Genomic DNA, 23,166 nt, shown 5'->3' on the forward strand with positions numbered 1-23,166 from the left:
GCAATTTCTTCACCAGCACGAGCTGGCAAACAAACCAGGAAGGCTTCATGTCAGTATAGCTTCCCATTTCATCCAAACTAGGAAACTATATTGAGTCTACTTCAGTACAAAGAAGGATATAAAACCCTAGTCTGAAGTTGGTTTAATATTCTGGCTTGATCTGAAGTTGTTTATGATCAAGGTTTGAAATTACGTAGCAAGGCACCAGGCACATTTCGTGCCTAAAGATTCTCTATTTGCGAGCACCTCAAAAAGTCTGGGTGCCATTTTTTGCGCCTGGTTGACACTCAAGGATTGCTGAAATATATGTGCCTCAAAGTATACGTTAAGGATTGACGATATTTTACAGAATTTTACAATAAAGAGTAGAATGTTTTGAAAACTGAAGTATGGTACGTATGGTACCAATATTTTTATTGTAAACACCAAATTAAACATGTATTAACAATTTGTTAAAAATATGATATTAACAATGTGTCACTTATGTGAATTGCATATTAATTCATGCTTATCAAAATAATTAATAAAAAGTGTTGCTGACCCCCTCCCCCAATGGCGACTAGACATTCTAACACTGTTTATGATGTACTAGGCTATCATGAATTTGTCCTATTATTAAGACCTGCCAGAGAGGCTGTTTTGAGGGTATACCACTGCCAAGAGAAGCCTACCCCACCACCATGTTGCTCCGAGACTGTAGAATGTACTCCATTTAGAACCACAATTGACCTCCTCATTCTCTGTTTTACAAAAGAAGAAGTCAAGACGCATCTTTTTAATTTAATATCATTGCTAATGTTTTATGTTGTTTTTATTTCTGTTTTATTGTACACTACCATAGGGTTGTTGTTGTGGTTGTCACCAAAAAGGCAGGATAAAATTCTAAAAAGAAACAAATGGGTGCAAACCGATAATCATGCAGGCAAAAAATATATAATTTGCTCCCACTATGTACTTTTCAGTGGATAATATATTGTACTGCTTCTTAAATTGCTGTGACTAACCTCTGCTCATCTTAAAAGCCGCATCTAATTTATGTAAGAAAAAAAAGTCTGCATAACTCCTGCTCAAAAGTTACAGATGCAGTGAAAATTCATGCACTCTGAGGCTAATTTCAGTTACACATTGGAAAGATCTGCTGGTAATCACAAATGAGACTAGAATCATAGAATCATAGAGTTGGAAGAGACCACAAGGGCCATCGAGTCCAACCCCCTGCCAAGCAGGGGGTTTAGAGACTAAAAACAACAAAGTCTTGTAGCATCCTAAACACTAAAAAATTTATTGCGGCATAAGATTTTATGTTCTCCAGTGGACTGCCTCAAATGTGTGACATGTTATCCTGTAGGAAGATTGTGAACAATGAGGTCAACAGAAGGTGAAATGCATAAATTAGAGACAGCAATCATTACATAATTAGTGACAATTCACAAAACAGTCATTGTTGATACTACAGGCATCCTGGCATTGGTAAGCCAATTAACAGTTGTAGATTGATAAAAACCCATTATGTCAATTCATTACAACAAGTGACAACATCAAATTCAGCAGTTTCATGGGGCAGTCTCCTTTTAAACTTCCTTTGTTCCAAAATGACCATTTTTAAGGTCAGTTGCCATTATGCTCTGAGGAGCCACAGTAATACTACTGTGTTGTAAAGGTAAAGGTACCCCTGCCCGTACGGGCCAGTCTTGACAGACTCTAGGGTTGTGCGCTCATCTCACTCTAGAGGCCGGGAGCCAGCGCTGTCCAAAGACACTTCCGGGTCACGTGGCCAGCGTGACAAGCTGCATCTGGCGAGCCAGCGCAGCACACAGAATGCCGTTTACCTTCCCACTAGTAAGCGGTCCCTATTTATCTACTTGCACCCGAGGGTGCTTTCAAACTGCTAGGTTGGCAGGCGCTGGGACCGAGCAACGAGAGCGCACCCCTCTATGGGGATTCGAACCACCGACCTTTCGATTGGCAAGTCCTAGGCGCTGAGGCTTTTACCCACAGCGCCACCCGCGTCCCATACAACTGTGTTGTAGATGCTATTTAACATCTACTTGAAGTAGCTGGGAGTGGTCATTAGATTTAGGGTGAGGTGTCACCAGTGAGCTGATACTATCCAGCTCTACTTCTCTGTAACATCTAAATCAGGAGAAGTCGTGCAAGCACTGGACTAATGCCTGGACTCAGTGGGTGCTGGCTGAGGGCCAATAAAGTGACTCTGAGTATTGGCAAAATGGAGACACTGTAGTGGATGGCTTCAAGTATGGATAACTGGTTGATTGTTTGCTTTGGATGGAGACGTATTCACCCAGAGGAGCAGGTTTGTAGTCTGGGGGTGCTCCTGGATCCATCACTGCCACTAGAGGCTTAACAGGTCTTGGTGGCTAGGAGAGCATCTTAACAGCTTTAATCAGCAAGATGGCTATGACAGTTTCTGGATTGGGATAGCCTGACTATTGTCATTCATGTGTTGGCAACCTGCAATGCACTCTATGGGGGCTTTGCATAAAGCTAACCCAGAAGCTGTTGCTAGTAAAAAAAAATGTGGCAGTTCAACTGCTCACTGGGGTGGAATACTCTCATGTTAAGCTGCTACAGAAAGAACTGCACTGGTTGCAATTATCTACAGGGGTCAGTTCAAGGTGCTGTTTTGGCTGTACAAATCCTTATACAGATTGGGACCAGAATATCAAAAAGATCATCTCACCCCTACAAACCCAGCCAATCATTGGATTCTGCAGGAAAGGAAATCATGCAGATAACATCCTACATAAGGTCCACTCTGCAAGATGCCAGAATCAGACCTTAGGTGTGGTGCACCCACACTTGGGACTCCCTCCTATGATATACCAGACAGACACCTTCTCTAAGGTATTTTCAGCATGTGCTAAAGAAGTATTCTTTTCAACAAGCCTTTTAAATGAAGATGTTTATCCCAGTTGGTATCTGTATTGGAGCTGAACTTATTTTATGTATATCTTCTAACTCTGAAATGTTTATATATGAGGGTTATCTTTTAAAAGTGCAATTATTCTACTTCATTATTCTTTAAATGATGTATTTATCCTCTTCCCACCTCAATACCACCACCAGTAGCTCAAATATGAAATAACTGGTTCTGAAATAAGAAGTAATGGATCCTGTTTCTCTGGACTGTTGTGAATGCTATTTAATTTTCTTTGAAGGGAAACATTACACCAAGACTAAATTTATTTAATCTGTTGACTGTGAAAGAATTTCAGGCCATCAATGCTGATGAGTGGCAAGTGTCAAAAGGGTCTACTCACTTTCACCCTCTGTCTCCTCACCCTATCACCTTTCAAACTAAGTTTTACTTAACATGTTTTGTTCCTCACACTAACTCTTTGAGGTAGGCTAGACAGGTGTTGTTCTAGGTGTTCCAGGCAAATTCTAGGCATTGTTCAGGCACAATCTATTGGGAGTGTTTTTGTTTCAGAAAGGAGCAGAAGTCAGCAAAAGTACTGCTTTCTTTTTGTACAAATCCAATTCATTCCAGTGGAATTCTCATTTGAAAAGTTCCTAGTGAACAGTGTCTTGTGCTTACAGAACCTTTATATATTCTTACAACCAATACCATAAAGTTTCTATGAACTATTTAATAAAACACAAGTTATTACATGTTTTGCAATAATGAACTATGTGACAATAGACACTGGAAAGAGACAAGGGGGTAGAATAGAATTGGCATCCTATGTTATAAACTTAGTTGTGTTTTTTATTTTAGGGTTATGCTGTCCTTCCTATGAGTTGTGGTCCAGCTTAGCCTTTGCTGATAGGGACTCCATGAAGAAAGCAATGCGCCTGAATGCCTAACACCCTCCACTCCACCCTCAATGGACATCCTAGGCCACCAGGAAAGCAACAGCAAGCCAATTTTTTGCAGAATAAGGACCAGTCCCAATCCTGCAGCAATCAAGGGCAGCATCAAAACTTATTTTTGAACCATAGGAACTCACAAGGTCCAAGACCACTACTGCAAAAGTAAGGGACAGCATTGGCTCCAGTTCTTGCACTATGAGAAGAAACCAAGTCTCAGTCCAATACAAGTTTGCTCCAATCCCACTTTGTCCTGCATGAATCACTTGGAGATCACCTACGAGTGATACTGGCAAGTGCTTCCTTAATATGTATATACTTTTAGGACTGCAACATTTATTGATTCATCAAACTGACAGATTAAAGTGTCAGGTATCAAATAAAAATAGAGCCATGATCAATTGGGGACAGACTCCAAGCCAATTCTTTGCCTCCATTTCTGCTCTGACCCTGCAGTTTTGGAGCCACTTGTGACTTTTTCTTCTTTTCTTTTGCACTGCTTGTTGTCTTAGCCAGGTGCTCCACCCAATCAGTCAGGGGCCTTGAAGAGGAAACCAAGCAGCGGCTCTAGCTCACTCTTTTTCCTATCACCTTGCACTGATGCTGTGCTGATAAGCTTCCTTGAGTTCTGTACATGACACACACACAGAAAGAGTTTCAAGGCTCTTGCAATTGTTTCCTGCTCATTCTTGATGTGAATTTGTAAATTTATGTGGTAAAAAGTTTAGTGAACAGGCATCCAAGGGCCTTATATTTTAATATGGAAGGAAAAGTGCTAATTTGCAAGAAATGTTAAGAGCAAAAGAGAACCTTCTATCCAAATTATTTTGAAACAAGCAGCTAGACCTCTATTTTAATGACCCATGTTGAAAATAAAAGTGGGATCTGAATTTCTTAACTTCTGAAATCAGGGGTTGGGAGAGAGGTTACCAATTAATGACCTAAGTCTTTGCAACTGATTTTACAAGTATTCACACAGCATTTTTTTTTTTAATTTCAAATGTGTACACCACCTTTCTACGTTACTGTACACAGCACACTGTATCCCTAGAATCATTTTACATATAGCATTACAAGATATCAGCAAAATGACAACAACAAAAACCACTCCCATTGATTACAAGAAATCATTAAATAATTATCAACAACCAAGTCAGCAACAGCAGAAATACCATACACAAAATGCCACAAACAATACAAAAAGAACAACTGAGCACACATCTCTCCTTTCCTCACCTACAGGATCTGTCTACCAAGAAAAAAGGCAGTCATGCCACTCAAGCCTCTTACATCTGAAAGACACAACACCATACACTGCACTGATTCAATGCACAGTCCTAGATAAAATAAATGTTATGAAGAGATAGTCCACAGGTGAGAAACCCATAGGTGAGAAGTCTAGTGTAATTTTGATTTACTAAGAGAAAAGATGTATTTAACCACTCCACTTTATTGCTTTTTAAAAACATACAGATTGTAGACAGCATTTAACTTCTTTACAAGCCTTATGAGAATAAGATCAACCAAGGATTCCTTCCATTTCATGGCTTTACAAATGACATTGTGCTCTGCAAATCACTTTGGGTTGTAGTCAATGTAGTCATAGTAGGCCCTCTAAAAATAATGGAGAAGACTAATTTGGGTACATTAATTTCAATGGATCTGAGAAAAACTTAAGTTTAATACAGCCCCTCTGATGCAGCATGCAAAACTGACAGATGAAATAATTTCACTAAACAGAATAGAAGAAACGTTTCAATATAAAAAGCAGTGAGTAATAATACACATCTCCACACACTGCAGCCATATTTAGCATTGGCTGCAACAGTCTAGATACGTTAATATTATTGTGGGTGGACAAAGAGTGTACTTCCTTGAGAAAACATGTTTAAAACTTTCTTTAGAATGTGACTGCAGACTCTGGATGCCTCCCACTCTTCTTTGAAAACAACCCAGCTTCATAAACTGTGGATTGGAGTTACCATAACTTGATTCCACTAATCGTCACAAAGTAATCAGTATGTCTACATTTCAGTCTATATGACAAACTGCAGTTATTCTAAAATGGAAGTGAAATTTTCTCAGCTCCTCCTCACAGCTGCAGGGCTCATTCTTCAAATGCTAAACTAGTATTATGTTCAAACCAACCCACTGTTTTATCAGCATACACCTAATATGTTTAAGTGCAAATCTAAAAAGGTTCTGAATTAAACTAGCAAGTTTCGGGAAAGTTATTTACCATACATTTGTCCAGTTTGCTTACAGTCCCTGGTCGCAGAATAAGCTCTAGTTTGTTGCTGCATAAAATGGAAATAACAACAATTGAAACACACAGATATCCTTAAAGCATTACATTCAGTCTTACAGAAAGAGTACCGCAGCTATAAGGCAAGCATGATCCTGCAAGTAATTAATGCTAATGAATTCCAGCTGGCCTATATAGTTTGGAATTTCCAGATTTTGCCCCATATAAATTAGTACCCACTTTTAAGCTTGATATTAAACATAGCACTTATGACACTAAAAACTATTTGCATCACATTGAGAGACAGATGCAAACCTTGAGTCTCAGTTTACAAGCATCCTTTCATATTTCCTGTTAGGTCAAGTTTGGGCCTTACTTAAGAATAGGCCACAGATCTCTACTAGAAGGACCTGGTATAATACTAGGACTATAATAGAGCCATTATCAGGCACTTTCATGCTATAGATTAATATTACAGTGGTACCTCGGGTTAAGTACTTAATTCGTTCTGGAGGTCCGTTCTTAACCTGAAACTGTTCTTAACCTGAAGCACCACTTTAGCTAATGGGGCCTCCTGCTGCTGCTGCGCCGCCGGAGCACGATTTCTGTTCTCATCCTGAAGCAAAGTTCTTAACCTGAAGCACTATTTCTGGGTTAGCGGAGTCTGTAACCTGAAGCGTGTGTAACCTGAAGCGTGTGTAACCCGAGGTACCACTGTAGAAGCAAAGGAGCAACAAAAAGGGTTGCTATACGTCCAGATTTTCCTGGACATTTCTGAAATACTGCTCAAAAACTTTCTGTCCAGATTTTCACTGTTTGAAATATGGCAAGCCTAGATTTGACAATAAGTACATCACTGTGGCTTATCCTCAGTTCACTGGATATGGAAGAGAGTTTCCTTGACTAAAGGGGAATTTAACTGCAGCCTTCTAATTTACCGTATCTTACAGTTCAACTACTAGCAGCTATGTTATATATTCTGCAGAGTCATATGCTAGGGACTTTTGTTGATTGTTTCACTTCAGAGTACTTTTGGGGAACCTGATTACTGAATGCTTCCCCATGTAAAAAAGAAGTTCATTTGAAGGTTTTACCCTTCTCCCCCAAATACTGGACCTGTTGAGACATTACATAAACAAGCCTAACTGAGCTTCAGGCTCATCTGCTCAAGTTTGGAAGGCTTTGCTTCCATTTTTAGTTGCCATTTAAGCAAAAATGTTTTTTTTTTAAAAAAAATGGCTTGTTGTTTCAGCATTTAAGCAAATATGGAAGCAAAAGTTGTGAACTCTTCCTTGTAGCCATGCCAGAAGATTAGAGGAGGAGTGTGCAAGCCCAAGGCTCACTTCAGCTTATTCATCTCAAATGATTTAGTGTAAAATCCAAATGTGGTCATTCAGACTTTAGCCTTTAGCCTTTTGGGTCCCACTGTTTACAATATGTCTCTGTGTGTCTGCATATACACATATTTAAAGGTAAAAGTAAAGGTACCCCTGACCATTAGGTCCAGTTGTGGACAACTCTGGGGTTGCAACGCTCATCTCGCTTTACTGGCCAAGGGAGCCAGCGTTTGTCTGCAGACAGCTTCCGGGTCATGTGGCCAGCAGGACTAAGCCGCTTCTGGTGAACCAGAGCAGCGCATGGAAATGCCATTTACCTTCCCACAGGAGTGGTACCTATTTATCTACTTGCACTTGATGTGCTTTCAAACTGCTAGGTGGGCAGGAGCTGGGACCAAACAACGAGAGCTCACCCCATTGCGGGGATTCGAACCGCCAACCTTCTGATCGGCAAGCCCTAGGCTCTGTGGTTTAGACCACAGCACCACCCGCATCCCTAGATACACATATTTAACCTCTGCCAAATGAGAACAACCATTCATGTATCTGATGAAGTAGGCCCTACTCCAGAAAAGCTTATATCACAGTAGATATGCTATCTTTAAAGCTACCTAAAGGCCCTCTGTCTTGGTTGCAACAGACCAACACAACTCTCTCATTTGGAATGTTCTCTAAATCTGTAACCCCAAATAGGGAGAAAACTCAAAAGGTCTCTTCTGAGCTAAGCATATCTCCTGTCCACAAAAATTAAAAACATCTGTTTTGTTTTTGTTTTTGTTAGGCAAGGTAAAGTAGTGACAGTAAACCATTCCATTTTTAATTCTGGCTAGTTTTCTACACCTAGGACAGTTAGCGTCACGTGACTGGAAGTGCACTTTAGTCAGCAATGCAACATGCTTCACAGCAACTTGCCCTTATAAGAATGAATCACAATTTTAAAGAATTTTAGGGAGGCTTCATTTCACCTTTGTTCTACCCAACTTTTAAGCTGCCAAGACATTTTCTTATTCCAAATGAGTTACTCCCCTTTGTTTCACATGGACTGAATTCACAGGGGAAAAAGATCAAACTAATTTAGTGTGATGGATATGTTACTATGCATTTCTGTTCACTAGCTGGCTATTTAAATGTGTACGTCAGCATTGAAGATAAGGTGAAAATCATCAACAGAAACTATTACACTTGCAGCTTTCAGAGAACATGATGTTTTTAACTTGCCATAGTATTTATGTAATCCTTGCTTCCACATACAGGCTGGCAAACATGCCTCACTTAATATTAAAACTGGCATGTCTAATGCACAAACCCTGCCATGGGCTTGTTCCTCTATGCTAATTAAGTTTTATTATACCCTACCTGAGGATATTAGTCAAATTGGCTGATATTTCTTGCTTTGACAGCTCAAGAACTGAAGCATTTGCTGAGCACATACCATGTCTTCTCCTGCCACTTCTTATTTGCGATAACTCCCTCTCCTCCCACCTCCTGTAACGTCTCTTTCACACATCCATAAATCCCTTCCTCTTTAAGACTATATGAAGCTTAATTCTACAGCAAACCCTCAGATAAGTTAGCAGTACAATTTCAGGCTCTGTTCTTAAACTGAGGTATATACCTGCCTACAAGAATGGAGTCAGGTACTCAAAACTATATGAATTCCACCATGGACTGTATGGTCCCAGCAAAATCCCTCACAAACAGATACTAAAGTTAAACATTCTTTTAAAATAAAGTCTTGAAAAAGATTTTAAAAATTAATAAGCAATCCTAACGACTATTGCAAATCTGCACCACCAACTTATTTCAATTATAATACCTAAACATCTTATTTGGAAGTTCTGTTGTGTGTAGGTTTTGTTGTTGTTTTTTAAAAAAGGGAAAACATCCCTCTAAGCAACTACATGGCTTAGTTCGCATGCCACTTTAAACCATACAGTTATGCTGAACTACGATTAAAAGGCAAATGCACAGTGTAGTGGTGCAAAGAGCGAAAACTGCACCTGCTTCACCTCCTCTTTGGCTCCTACTGCCTCCACACTGCCAAGAACTATGCCAAGAACTTAGTGTTATCTCCAGGCCTGGGCTTATACTTTGCTTTTCTCCAAACAATTCATGAGCTGTAACAAAGGTTATAGTTTGTGATTTTCGTTTTGGGCAAACAAACCATGAGCTCAGGGTGAGACATAATGTTAAGCCAAATGTTAAGTCACATGTGTTGACTTTCATAGCATTTAAAGGGTTTGTTATAACCAATGCTCCTAGAAACATGCAACATAGGTGATGAAACAGCACAGAATTCAGATGGTTACTGTAGCAAGCTGCATTATGTGGCAAGGAAAGTACTGTAGCTATAAGAATCCTGCAGCCTATGCCTGATCTTAACAGGTTGGTGCTGATTTAAGAATTACTCTAGGCTAGTCAGAAGGGAGGCAACCCATCATGGCCAAGGGAAGTTGATCAGGAAGCTATATGGAATACCTGACTATTGAGAATAGAGAACTGAAAGCTCATCTGTGGTTGTCAGTATAAAAATTACTGCTGAATGTGAATTATCTACACCACAAGGTAAGAGATCCCCTGCGTGTCCACAACATTATTCAATAGAAGTGCTATCTACTATGTTCAAGTAGAAAAGTATTGTAAGGGGGGGGAGTACGGATGAGGGCAAGATTTAGCCAGCCTGCCAGCTAGCTTATGCTGTACTTTAAAATTTCACTCCATCCCTTTGTATGGATTCAGATTGATCTTATCCTGAGACACAAGTTGGCCATTGTTTTATCATGCTTGGCCCTCAGCTCCTATATGAACATAACAGTGGGCAGAGCCAATATTAGTAGACTATAAATTCTTTTCACATATCTCGTTTAAAAAATTGTTGACAACAAGGGGACAAGGGAAAACCATTGGCTCCGCAAATCACTTTGCGTATGCAGTACAGATTATTTGGCTACAGTTTTGCATTGCCCTCACAAAAGGTTAAGGCAAGCTGTATGTATATAAGAAAAGTAGTTGCTCAACATACAGGTGCTTGTTTCTTTATGGAGATCAGGTTATCTAGCATGGCCTTTAGTGGACACTTGCTTCTTAATCTGACACTTACTCCTAAGGGACAATTTTAATTAACAGTGTGTAAAAGGAAAATTCTTTCTGAATTTTTCTATAGTTGCATGAGGATTCTGTTATATGAAACACTAGCTATTCTCCATTTGGGGATAGAGGTAGACACAAATTCAGGGATGGAAACATATTTCCAAGCCTTGGAGAACTAGTCATATACAGCAGTGACAAATTATTTTTATAACTATAGAAAAATATAAGTAATGGATCGCCAGAAAGAGTGCCATGTTAAGTTTGCATTCTTGTTACAAGCGTCTGGCACCTTCAACTTTTAATGATTTTATAATGGCATAAGCTTTTGTGAGCACAGTTCATTTGATGAGATGTATGAAGCATTATCCTAAACTGGCAAGAATATACATACAGATTTTTTGGAGGGAAGGGGTAGAGGGAGAATGAGTGGAGGAAATGAAATGCTAAAAGAACAAAAATTATACTACCTGAAAGGAAAAGATACAGTGTTTCATTAACTGTACCTTAAGTTTGTCAAACACATGAACTTCAATGGCTCTTTTCAAAGTATGACTAACATTGGCTCTAGCCCACAATTTTGAATGCCTATTATAACAGCAGAAATGCATAATGTTAAATCTTACCTATCAATTAGTTACACAAATCATTTGACAAAAATATGCTAAACTGCCTTGGTCAAAGAGGAACCCATGGAGCAGCGTAGTAAGGCAGGTTAACTGTCACAGCACCAAGGATGGCTTCTAATGAACAACTTGCTCCAAAAAGTGTTAGAAATGGGCAGATACCTTTTTGACCTCTGCCTTCAGGTCAGCTTCTCCTATATGCTTTTGGAAAATTGAAGTGTCTCCTAAAAGGCCAACCCTCCTACTCAAAGATAGGCAATTATCATGCACTGCATGGCCCACTTGCCTGGTGTGCTGCTTATGGCATTAGGTATGGATTCTCCAAGCCCCATGGACCAATGAGGCTCCTGGCTCTGCTTTTACAGGCTCTGATGTTGTGGAATTTGGTTCAGTGGGCTCCTGCCTGCCAGGCTTGGGTACAGTGGTCTCTTAATCACAAACATTAGGCTCATAACCAAGAACCTGGTCCATCTCCTTAGCTGGCAACACTATAGCCTCTGTCCCAAGTATCCTGGTCAGTGCTGTCACAAAAATGGATTTTTCAGCAGCATGAAATATTAAATCTAAAAAACCATACACTGTGAATGTTTCTTAAACTATCCTTTGATTTGCCTTTGAGAAATTCAGAATATATTTTCAGTCTACTTCAGTGAAATGTTTTTAATATGTGATCATTACCTCTTCCAACTTTCTACAGCATGAGTAAGGAACAGCACTTGTTTAACCACACTAAGAGCCTATAGTAAAACCAGAGCACTACAGCTAATTTGTATGTAATATAATCTTGATTAATATGGAGGCCACTGAAGGTTGAGAAATTCCATCTTACCAGCTCCATTTACCCTGACATCCAATATCAAATATACATCACCTGTTCAGGCACTTAAAATTATTAAATGGACTTACAAGTCAACTTTTGAAACTATCATCCACAAGAGAATATTTTATGTTGACTTCCTTCTTAGATCTCTCTAAGCATGACAGCTAACAAAACATATAAAATTAAAGCCAATATTCACTTCATTCCATTAAAAACTTACCACAACAGAAACAGGTCACTTATGCTCCATTATGTTGCCCTTCCTCTCCCTCTGCATAATCTGGAATTAGAGTCTTGTCACTGCACTCTTTCTACAGCAGAAGAAATAATTTGCCATTCCAACACTATGGCAGTACATAGTGTATGGCCACACAACTCAGGGTCCCTACATCTTTAAAGACCTAGTTACCCATTGATTTTATTTGTTTGAATAACCTGCAATTCAGCACTTGGTTTGCATACAATTATAATCAGACCTCTTAAGGAACATTATGCATCACTGTCCAGTATAACAAATAATAATTGCTTTACGTTACCCTCACTTCCATTTGCAACATTTATTACTATACAGGTAAACAGCAAACGTTTATGCACATACCATTATTCATCTTTGTTTTAAGCAAAGTCAAAATCATCTGCATTTGATGCTAAACTCTTCATGCAAATCCTGCATCTCATATAAGCTGGTGAAAGTCCTTGAGCACCACACACCAAAAAGGGTGAATTCTTACCATTTGTAATGAAAATGGTAAATATTTCTAGAAAAGACTATATCTCAAAAGTTAGAGAACAGCCACATGCTGCAATCTATCACAATTTTAACTATCACCCCATTCATTTTATTTTGTCAAGATTTCTGTATGTTACATGCCTGTTAATATTTTTTCAGGGCTCTGGAGGTAATTGTCAAAGGACAAAGAGATATGCATGTTTGACTTCAGCGGGGGATGACAACTTAAATTCAACAAGAGTTTCAAAAGCAGAAGCAGGGAACCTGTGGCCCACCATTTGTTGGCTACAACTCTCATCATTCCAGACCACTGACCATGCTAGCTGGGCTAAAGAAAGATCCAGAAATATCTAGTAATCCTCCAGGTTCTCCAGCCCTGGTTAAAGGCATGTTTTATTCTTTGTGTAAATAATAATCATGAGCATTTCCTACAGCTGGATTTCTTCATGAAGTGGAAACATTCTTGGACATTGTCCTGCAGGTCAAGCATTAATTCAGACAGTAGTGGAATGCCCCATGTACATGTTGATATACTTGTGCAATCAACATCCCATGTGAACACATATGAACATTTTTGGCAATTTCACAATAAACCACATTTCAGTTGAGAAAAGATACATATAGTTACTTCCTCCTTAACATATCTGATCTTACAGGTTCATCTTCAAATTTAGTAGGACAAAAATCATCCAATTCTTCTTCAGTAATATCTGCATGAGAACAGTACACTTGACAGTGTGCTGCAACTAAAGCTGTTGGGTCAGGTGCAATGCCATGGCATTCTGTGGAGGCCACTTTCCTGGAGGTAAGGGTATATATTTATAACTTAGGTGACCCGAAGCCAGGTGAGAGATGTACACAGTTAATATCTAAACACATTGGGCATTATTAGCATGGGACACTCTAGGTGGAGATGTGGCTGACCACACAAAGCACTCTAGGTCTTGTATTTCATAACTGATGGTGCTGGCTTAACATGGCAGGGTTGCATTTGGCCAAGATCCACATAAATTATGATTATACAATTGCTATCCAATTGCTGTGGACCTACCATCTCTTGGGGTATAGACCTTGCAAAAAATCATATGCAACATTATTAATCAAATCTGGTAAGAATTTTGGTCCTGGGTCGTAGGCTAATTCCAAGGCAAATTAAGAAAGAGTCCATAAAAGAATAGACTAAACTTGGGAGTGCACTACTTAAGAGACATTTAATGGCACAAATTTACAAGGCTGTACTTGTAGAATTTTATTCAGCTAAAGATTGTAATATATAGAGAATAGCCACACTTTACTTGATCATTATGTTACAGCGGTATTTTGTGCAGCAAATACATGAAGAATACATGACAAGCTGCACCTAGACAAAACAAAGTACTTGGATGGCAGGTCCAGTCAATTTACTAAACCTAGCTCAACATGCAAGTGAACCAGACGTAATTCTGGGTTATCAATGCATATTATTCTTCAGATCCCAGCACTGGCTGGGAATACTTTCCACCAATTTCTACATGGTAAGGGTATAATATCCCCCCCCCCAAATTTTGCTTTGTCAATAATCATACTTTTGTAACCTTAGAACTTTGCTATTATAACACAACCTATATACACCTTTCCTTCAAAGGATGCAGCTGAAGCAGAACAGAAGGGCTTGTCTCAACAGGCGTGAATTACCAGGAAAATGTTACACCAGAGTGAGCAATGGTTTCATGGGCCCTTCAGGCACAAGCTGGGGTGCTATTTTTAACTAAGAAAAAATTGAATGGGCTGGATTCTACATAATGTCTTCCTCCCATGTTAACAATGGACTGAGGGCAGGTTATTAATACTATCCCTTCTACCCAAAATGAACAGAAGAAGTGGCCTTACTTTAGCAGCTCACAATCATCTTCTCAAACTTAATGCCTAAGACCTAAGTCAATGGCCAAGCTTTGTACATTCCTGAATTTGGTAACTAAAGATAAGTAGAGACTTGCTTTTGCTCTTAATACTGTAAATTGCCCTGAGGATCAAGTTTAAATATTCAGTAAATGAATAGAAGTAGCTTTTAATAAAGGTAGAAATTAGTTTTTTGGGTTGTTGTTTTTATCTAGCTCTACATCTCCTGTGTACAGGGTAGCTCACAAAGTTCAAAAGAAATACCCTTAGAAACCAACCAAAAGAAAGAAAGAAAGAAACCACAAAGACCAGTATTTTTTTTTAGCAGCAGCATACCATCACTATTATCTAAAAGCCATCCTGAAAAGGTTTTGGCATTTGGGAAATTCAGGGACAGGGATTTTCTCTTTTAGTAGGCTATTCAACAACCCCAGAGTATTGAGTATGCCCTGTTGTTTGCAGAGGTCACCATTCCATACATAATTACAACATACATAGCAGGATACTCAATATATTTATATTTAAATTGGCTGGGGAACACATATTGTAGGTATGTCAGTAACCATAAATATATTCTTTGTGGGTCCAAAAATTTAAGCAAATGCTTTCTTAACTGTGTAACAAATGCTAACAGGTCAGTTTGCTTCAATATCTCACATGCAGATGAAACCCGAAAGTTATGAAGCCAAGACTTCAACGGAATAACTTCATTATGCTCATAGGCCACAGAAGGTCCCTAACCTTAGCATACACAGACCCCAATCCAGTTTTGCACAAATCCAGTTGTGAGCACCCATTTGTCAATCAGGAAAGTTGACACTGTCAGCTCTAAGGAGGTTACACTAGGTCAGTGTTGATCTGATAAGGCTGCAACTTGTAGTCAGAAACTAGATGTAGCCTCAAACTTTGTATGTAGAATCTATTCATTCACATTTTCTATTCTAACAGGTGATCATCATAGAGAGCTTAGTCGGTAGAGCAAAAAAACTCTTAATCTCAGCTTTGTGGGTTCAAGTCCCACGTCGGGTGAAAGATTCCTGCATTGCAGGGGGGTGGGCTAGATGACCCTTGTGGTCCCTTCCAACTCTATAATTCCATGATTCAATGTGTGCATGGAAGTCTGATTCCACACGTGGATCAGCTTAGGTAGACATTAATGTGTACTCTATGTGTACTAAAGGCAACGTTACCCCTTATATGCCCACTCAATACTGCAGCACTGCAAACTCTGGAACGAGCACTTTGGAAAGCGCTACACAATATCCATTCCACACTTGTAAATAATTAATCTCTCAGCGTGGCAGCACCTACGTTCTGGAACTCACTGCCCACTGACCTTCACTGTGTTGTTTTCAATGCCTGCTTCAAAAAAAGCTGTTTAGGCAAGCCTGCCTAGATATGTAAGGTTTACGTGTGTGTGTGTGTGTAATGTACACACACCCCTCTCTCTCTCCATATATATATATATATATATATATATATATATATATATGGCAGCAAGTTTCTATCTTCTGACTTTTACTGATAACTTTATACATTATGTTCTATGTAAATCACTTGGACACTGACAATAAAGTAGTGTACAGTTTATAAAAAAAAATAAAGGGTGCAATTGTGAAAAATAGCCACTAGCTAGATTAAAACTGAACTAAAGTACACATTTTAAATTTGAGAGCAGATACCTATACAAAAATGTATTTTAATAAATTGATTAGCGGTTTGTTCACTTTTTCAAATAAGTCTTCTGTTAATGACTAAATACTTCATTGCGCCTATTAAAGATTCACTACATGCAAATATTGCCATCTGATTACTGCTTTGACTTAACCTGCTTTAATTGCCTATTCAGCTACACTTTGCTAGCATGCAGAACTATATAAATTTACTGTTTTTCTTTTGTCTCCCAATGACTTACTGAAGAGTACAGACAGGCATTCATCTGAATTACCAAAGGAGGTAAATCTTTCTTGCTATTATTTATTAATTTTAGGTAATATAAAAATTAGCACATAATTGTAAGAACACTAAAAAAGAAAACTTTCATACAGTATAGATATACAGAACATATATAAACATAGCTCACTGAAAAAAGTCGAATTAGGAGAAGTTTCCACATCACTAATGAAATGTAATACACACACACCACTAAACAGGCTTTGAACCAATCAGATAAAGGTGAAAATTCAAAGGCCTGTCAGATAATTTACTATCATATAAGCTTGACTTGCCAAGAGCAATAATTCCAACAAATCTTTTCAAATTGTATTACTAAAATTAATGTAATTTATGACACATCACTAGCCTAAGCAGAAGTGTGCTATTTAAATAGGGCCTAATCCAATATGGTGACTAAACTAATCTAAAGCTGAAATATTATACACCTTTACCTAAGAGTAAGTCTACTTCTGTGTAGACATTTACAGGACTGCACTGTACAGGATTTTAAGTCCAACCAATATCAAGAACAATAAATACAGTAGTTCAAAATACAATAGTTTATGCTCTATGGCTACATGTTAGATATACAATATCTTATAGTTATATGTATCATGCAATGATACCTTCTATCCCTCTTTAGAATATGTTTTGTGGGGAATGTAACACTGCTTTGGAAGTGCTAATTCACTGTAAAATGATTACTCTGTTTAGGCTTTTCTGCCACACATAAGCCATATAAGGAAGTTGAAGTTCACTGCCATCTTTCTGTCCAATCCTTTGAAATGGCCAAGAGTAACCTTTACTGGTGTCTTTAAAGATCATGTGTATAGTTTGAAAGTTTCCTAATCTTGAAGATTGACGCCAAGAGAAATTTGCCTTTACTCCCATCAAGACAGACCAGCAAAACATAGCATGGACGTTGATTTAAACCATCCACAGTACAAAAAGAATGCCTCAGTTACAGTCATCTGACTAATGCACAATTTAGAAAACATGTTCAAAGCAGATTTGTACAAAAACAAATGGGAAGTTGCTTATGAAGTCATCAAAATTATATAATTCAACAGGTGATACAACACATTTTGTTTTCCTTATAATGAGAATTGCTTAATCTTAACAATTTTTCAGAAACCTCACTATTTCCATACCTTTTCCCAATACACCAAGACCAAACTACATTGTTAAGAAAAATAAATCAAATGAAACCATTGAATTCCACTATTAGGGGGAAATAAATTTGTCCATAAACCACACATGCAAGTAGACGTTTGCAAATAAAGTTTAAACTCCCTCAGGAGATAGCCATTGACTAAAGGTGCTGAAGCTGTTTTATGACAATATGACAAATATCTCTACTACTCAAACGTTTTTGAACTACACAGGTTATGAAAGAAGAAACACTTGTTAAGTCTCACAAGACATCAGGCCTGTCTGAACCGTGTCCTTGCTCGACAGCTAAGGAATGCCTTCTAAAAGAAAAACATCGGCCTCTAAGAAAAGAAAAAGTCTTCAAACTTTAATGGTACAAGGGAAAAAGAATATTTGCCCTTTATGCAGACGGAATGCTTGCAGAGAAAGAAAGTTATCGGTCCAGCAAGTCGCTTCTACAGATGACATGTTTTAAGATCACGAATGCATAATCAGGCAGTTTCACTTCAATACCTTCTACTATGGAACAAAGAAACTTCTGTCTGGGAAGCTTTACACACACAAAATCAGCTCTCCTACATTTCTCCTCTGCAACAAAATTTCAAAGTACCGGTAACGATTAGACTTTCTCTCTCTCTCTCTCTCTCTCTCTCACACACACACACACACACACAGAGAGAGAGAGAGAGAGAGAGAGAGAGAGAGAGAGAGAGAGAGACTGGAAACCAGCTTCAAAATCCAGAAAGACATTTAAAAAGCTAACGAAAGTAAGAACAGGAGGCAGACCACCATCTCAAAATGAAGTACAATTGCGTCCCCTTTCTCCGACACACAAAAAGGGTTTCATTCCTAATGTTCCCGCACACGCACACTTCCAAAATTATTTCTTTTGAAAACCAACCTCACAATTCGGGCGTGCAGATCTCCATTTGCACCAGGTTCCTTCACTACCCAATGGATGCTTTAAATCCAAATCAAGTTTTCTCAGCAGTCCAGAAAAGAAAAAAAACGGGGGGTGGGGTGGAGGATGCAACAGCTTTCGTCGACGTTGTTGGGTTTTTTCCCCCCTTTTCTTTTCCGGGGTTGGGGGTGTCGTGGAGATTTAGCAATGCCAAGCTTGCGGCCCGGCCGGCCGAGGTGAGTTATTTCCCCCCTTCCCTCCCCCGGCGTCCTTCTTCACTTTTCTTCGCAGTTGAGCGAGGGGAGGTCTCTGCGTCGTCGCCTCAGCTTCTGCCCTCTTCCGCCGTGACAAATGCGCGGTTTCAGGTGCCTCGAACGCCGCCCAGTCCCGGCAGAAGAAGACTCACTTCCCGCCCCTTACTGAGGTGGCGGCGTGGGGCGACGGGGCTACCGCGGGGGCCGCAATGCCTGCGCCTGGTCCAGCTCTCCTTTCCAAAGAGGCTCCCGAGCTGCGGACCCGCCTCCGTCGCCGACCCCCCCCCCTCCACCCTTCGGCTGCTTCTCCTTCTTTCTCTGCGTCCCCTCGCTCGCTAGGCCGGGCCCAGGATGCTGTAGCGCCTGCCGCAACCCACCGCCAGGGGCATGTGGTGGGAGGGGAGGCGGGGAGGCGAAGCGCAACAAGCCCCCTTCTTCTTCCTCTTCCTCCTCCTGCTCTTCTTCCACTGCGCAGCCTTCTTATCTTCTATTCGTTCGCTTTTCCTTCCTGCCTTCCCCTCTCGCCTTCCTCCCTCGCCCTCCCCGCCTCACACACACACACACACACGGCTCCTCCTCTCCACACTTCCCCCTTCCTCTCCCTCCTTCCCGCCCCTCTCGCTTGGCAGGCTCGCTCCTCTGGGCGCCGGCCAGGGACTCGCTGAGGTGTCTCCTTCAGGCTCCCCAGAGATAAGGGCGGCGGCAGGCAGGCAGGCAGGCCGGCCGCGGGGAGCGAGGGAGGGACGGAGAGCGGGCGGCAGTTCTATTATTATTATTATTACTACTACTACTACTACTAAGCACCGCCGCCCAGGCCAGGGGGAGACACTGCAGCGCCGCCCAGACAGCCAAGCGTGACTGACTAGCGCGCGCGCGCACGCACACACACACACACTCGGTCTCGGTCTCTCTCTTTCGGCCCCAACCGCGCAGCTGCACTAGTTTCCCCTTCAGACTTTTTAGCCTTAGAGCCAGACAACAAGTCTGGAAACTGGCGAAGCGAGCAGCAGCAGCGCGACTTAGCCAATCCGGAGAGAGGAGCCTCTAGCAACAGCCAATGACCCTGCTCTGAAGGGCGGCTGTGATAGGGGAAGGAAGAGCAGGTTAGGGTGTGTGAATTAAAAAAAAAAGAGGAAAAAGTGAGATGCACAGAGAGAGGGAGAGAGAGAGATCAAGCCATCTGGGGCGGGGAGGGGGAGCGGTGTTTAGGAACACTCTTAGGTTTGGGGAGAGAGAGGAAGTGGCGGGGTTGGGGGACGGGAAGGGAAGGAGGGTAAGAACTGAGAGAGAGAAAGAGAGGGTGTTTGCTTTTAAGGCAACTGAGGGAAAGGCGAGGGGAGGAGAAGGTGGAGGAGGAAGAAAAGCAGGAGGAATACAAGGAAGGGGAACCTAGCAGCGAGAGCAGCTTAGACAAGACTTGACCTAGATTGGCGTGAAACTAACTTGGCATCTTCCAACCTTCTCATAGTTGTGTATGTAAACAAAGCAAACACAGTTTTAAAGAGTGCTAGCTAAACTTTCCTGCTCACAATCAAGACCTTTTCTTATTTCTTATTTCTTTTAGGCTGCAATCCTAAACATGTCCATTCAGAATAAGTTCTATTGAATCTAGAAGACAGGTGAGGGGTTCGAATTGAAGCCTAACTTGGGTTTCTGTAGTAAAGGTGGCTCAGTTCTCAAAAAGGCTTGAAACGATTCTGAAATGAAGGTGCACAACTGGCTGCCCACATGACTTTTCATAAATGGACTGCCCATGAAAATCCCATCACAAGTTCACCCACTGTGTGAAGGACTTGCATGACAACATTGCTAGCCTTGTTCCTGACCACCACTGATGCCCTAAACAGCTACCAGCTGCTAGCTGCTCACCATAAGTAAGGGCCTACAAACATACAGATGTATCTATGCAGGGTTTGTGCAAGTGACAAGGAATCCTGGACAGATTAGAATTGACCCTTGCGTGGACATCTACTACAAACATGTATCTGTACATGTGAAGGGACTAAAGTTAACCCCCATACTAGGAATAGTCAGATCTATTTGATTTTTCTTCTATATTCTCAAAACTTGTATGACTGGCTGTCCTGATCTTTGTTCTCCCAATTTTCTACTTGACTGTTTCCCGTCTGGTTTTTGCCCTTTCTGCTACATGGAAATGTCTCAAAATAAGATTAATAATTATCTTCTGTTAATATCAATAAACCTTCTCAGTCTTCATTCTTGACTTGTCAACTCTCTTTCAGTGGTGAATGAAAGCATATTGGACCCTTTCTAATGCTGAAGGTGCCGTATCTGCAGTTGCTAGTGGTGCAGCCGGTGGGTATATCGCACTCTGTTTTATGTATTCTGTGAACATTGGGGCGATGTCATAAGAAGATTTCTGTTAGATCAAAGACCCATCTAGTCCATCCTGTTTTGCATAGAGTTCAACCAGATGCCTGTAAGATGAGCTCTCTATTGAGGAAAACAACCATCAATCAACTGACTATGGTATATGTGACTACATGGGATTGAATAGGTTTACAAAATGATAGGCACTTTGAAGCCTCTCAGGGCTGACTGTTGCTTGGTGAGGTCATTAATTGGTGTACCACTCCCTCTGCTTGGGTATCAATGTTCATATTGCACTGTCTCCAGTGTATGTCTCTTCTGAGGCCTTTACGTAGCCTGAGGTAAAACCTGGGATCTCTTTTTTTGCTAAACCTGCTGGAGTTCTTGATGCATATGGCTTAGAAGGCATGTCATGAACTCACCCATGAAGGAAAGTCTCCTGTCTATGATGGTCATAGTCTTGGGGTTCAAGTCCCACTGCTTCTCTCTTTCCATCCACATTTATTGTTGCCACTCTGATACTTGGAAGGTAAGCTTTACTTTGGCAGGGAATATTACCAAACCAACATTTCCTGTTTCTTAGTACCTTGCTCCTTCCCGTTGGGCAAGCAGGCAGGTCATGCTGATCCTTTATTTGTTACTATCCTTTCTTCCTTGTGCATGTGGCTCCCACCCTTGTCCCTTGCAAAAAGGTTGTTCCCCTCCAATAGACACAAGCATGTAGCATTCTGAACATGGTTTCTGAGGGTGGGGCAACCCACTCAGATGGGTGAAATAATAATAATAAGAAGAAAAATTCAAACCTTTTTCTGCGTAGCTCTGGGTTCCACGTGCACTAGGCTACAGAGATGACTGTGTGTTGTACTTGGAATGACATTCCCTTCCTCATCCTTGCTTCTCCACTAGCAAAAATATTGTTTGCAGGCTACAGCACTTTCCTGTTATTATGCTGCTGGGTCTGTTTGGGTTGTCAGCTTCTTTCTGTCAAGATGTTTCTGCACTATGTGTGAGTAGGGATTGGGTTGGGTAGGGTGATACCCATCATGCCACTCCATCATGTTTAGTGCCTATCAATGTATAGTTGAGGCTTAGAGAAGTCTGGCACAATACAGTGGTACCTTGGTTCTCAAACTTAATCTGTTCCAGGAGTCCATTTGACTCCCGAAACTGTTCAAAAACCAAGGTGCGGCTTCCTGCACTCAAGTGGAAGCCCCGTTGGACATTCGGCTTCCGGAAAATGTTCACAAACCAGAACACTTATTTCCGGGTTTGCGGCATTCGGGAGCCTATTTGTTTGGGAGCCAAGCAGTTCGAGTACCAAGATACTACTGTATCGTGATATTTGGGCACCAGCAGAGTTGCCAGGGACACCATGATACTATTGGTTGGTGTTGCTACATCATTTCTTTTTCAATAGTGATAACATATTTTTTATACTTTGATGTTGGGAGTACATGGGAGTGTAACTCCCTTACACTGGCATAAGCCTGGCACAGTGGCTGCTGACAACAGTTAACGTGTAGGATCAGAGAACGGAAAAGTTGCTCCCTTTTCATAGTTGCTAAGAAAAAGTCTTTCTAAACTTTAAAGTACATTCCCTCTTATCTCCACAGTTCTACTGCATCAGCATCACAAATGAGTCCTATATTAGCTTTTGGATTAATTCTGCTCTAATGAAATCTGGGTTTACATACATGACACTTCCTCTTTCATTACCCACAAAAACTATTCATTGCCTTTCCTGGTCAGAACCCAGAAAGGACCTAGCCCTATAAAAATGTGGCTATGCTGGAATTCCATCTCTCTTAAAGCAATTCTATATAGCATCATCACAGTTGTGTAAAAGACAGCAAAAAACGAAAACAAAATACCTTGCCTCTCCCAGTCTTTATAAAGAGGAAGACTCTTTATAATATAAACCAATTTGAAGTATTAAATTTCATTTTCTAAACAATCTGCCATTAACTTATCATAATCGTTTCTTTCAAAATTCTCCAAAGAATTGCAACATCAGCAGTACAAAGTGGAAAGTCTAATAG

The 23,166-nt window shown here is 40.5% G+C and overlaps 1 protein-coding gene and 1 long non-coding RNA gene across 3 annotated transcripts in view; one reads left to right on the plus strand and one right to left on the minus strand.

The window, feature by feature from the left end:
* Window positions 1-19,777, minus strand: part of ERBIN (erbb2 interacting protein) — a 90,631-nt gene extending 70,854 nt beyond the window's left edge. For both annotated transcript variants that reach the window (XM_083465172.1, XM_083465171.1), the window contains exon 1: window positions 18,543-19,777. The gene's annotated coding sequence lies outside the window, so the exon portion shown is untranslated. The remainder of the gene's footprint in view (window positions 1-18,542) is intronic.
* A 269-nt stretch (window positions 19,778-20,046) lies between these two features.
* The window catches only part of LOC310688749, a 43,305-nt gene continuing 40,185 nt past the window's right edge, over window positions 20,047-23,166 (plus strand). The window contains exons 1-2 of the long non-coding RNA XR_014517136.1: window positions 20,047-20,415; window positions 21,040-21,112. This is a non-coding gene — a long non-coding RNA (uncharacterized lncRNA). The remainder of the gene's footprint in view (window positions 20,416-21,039; window positions 21,113-23,166) is intronic.

Source organism: Podarcis liolepis, assembly GCF_965112155.1.
Source record: "Podarcis liolepis genome assembly, chromosome: 11".
NCBI lineage: Eukaryota > Metazoa > Chordata > Lepidosauria > Squamata > Lacertidae > Podarcis > Podarcis liolepis.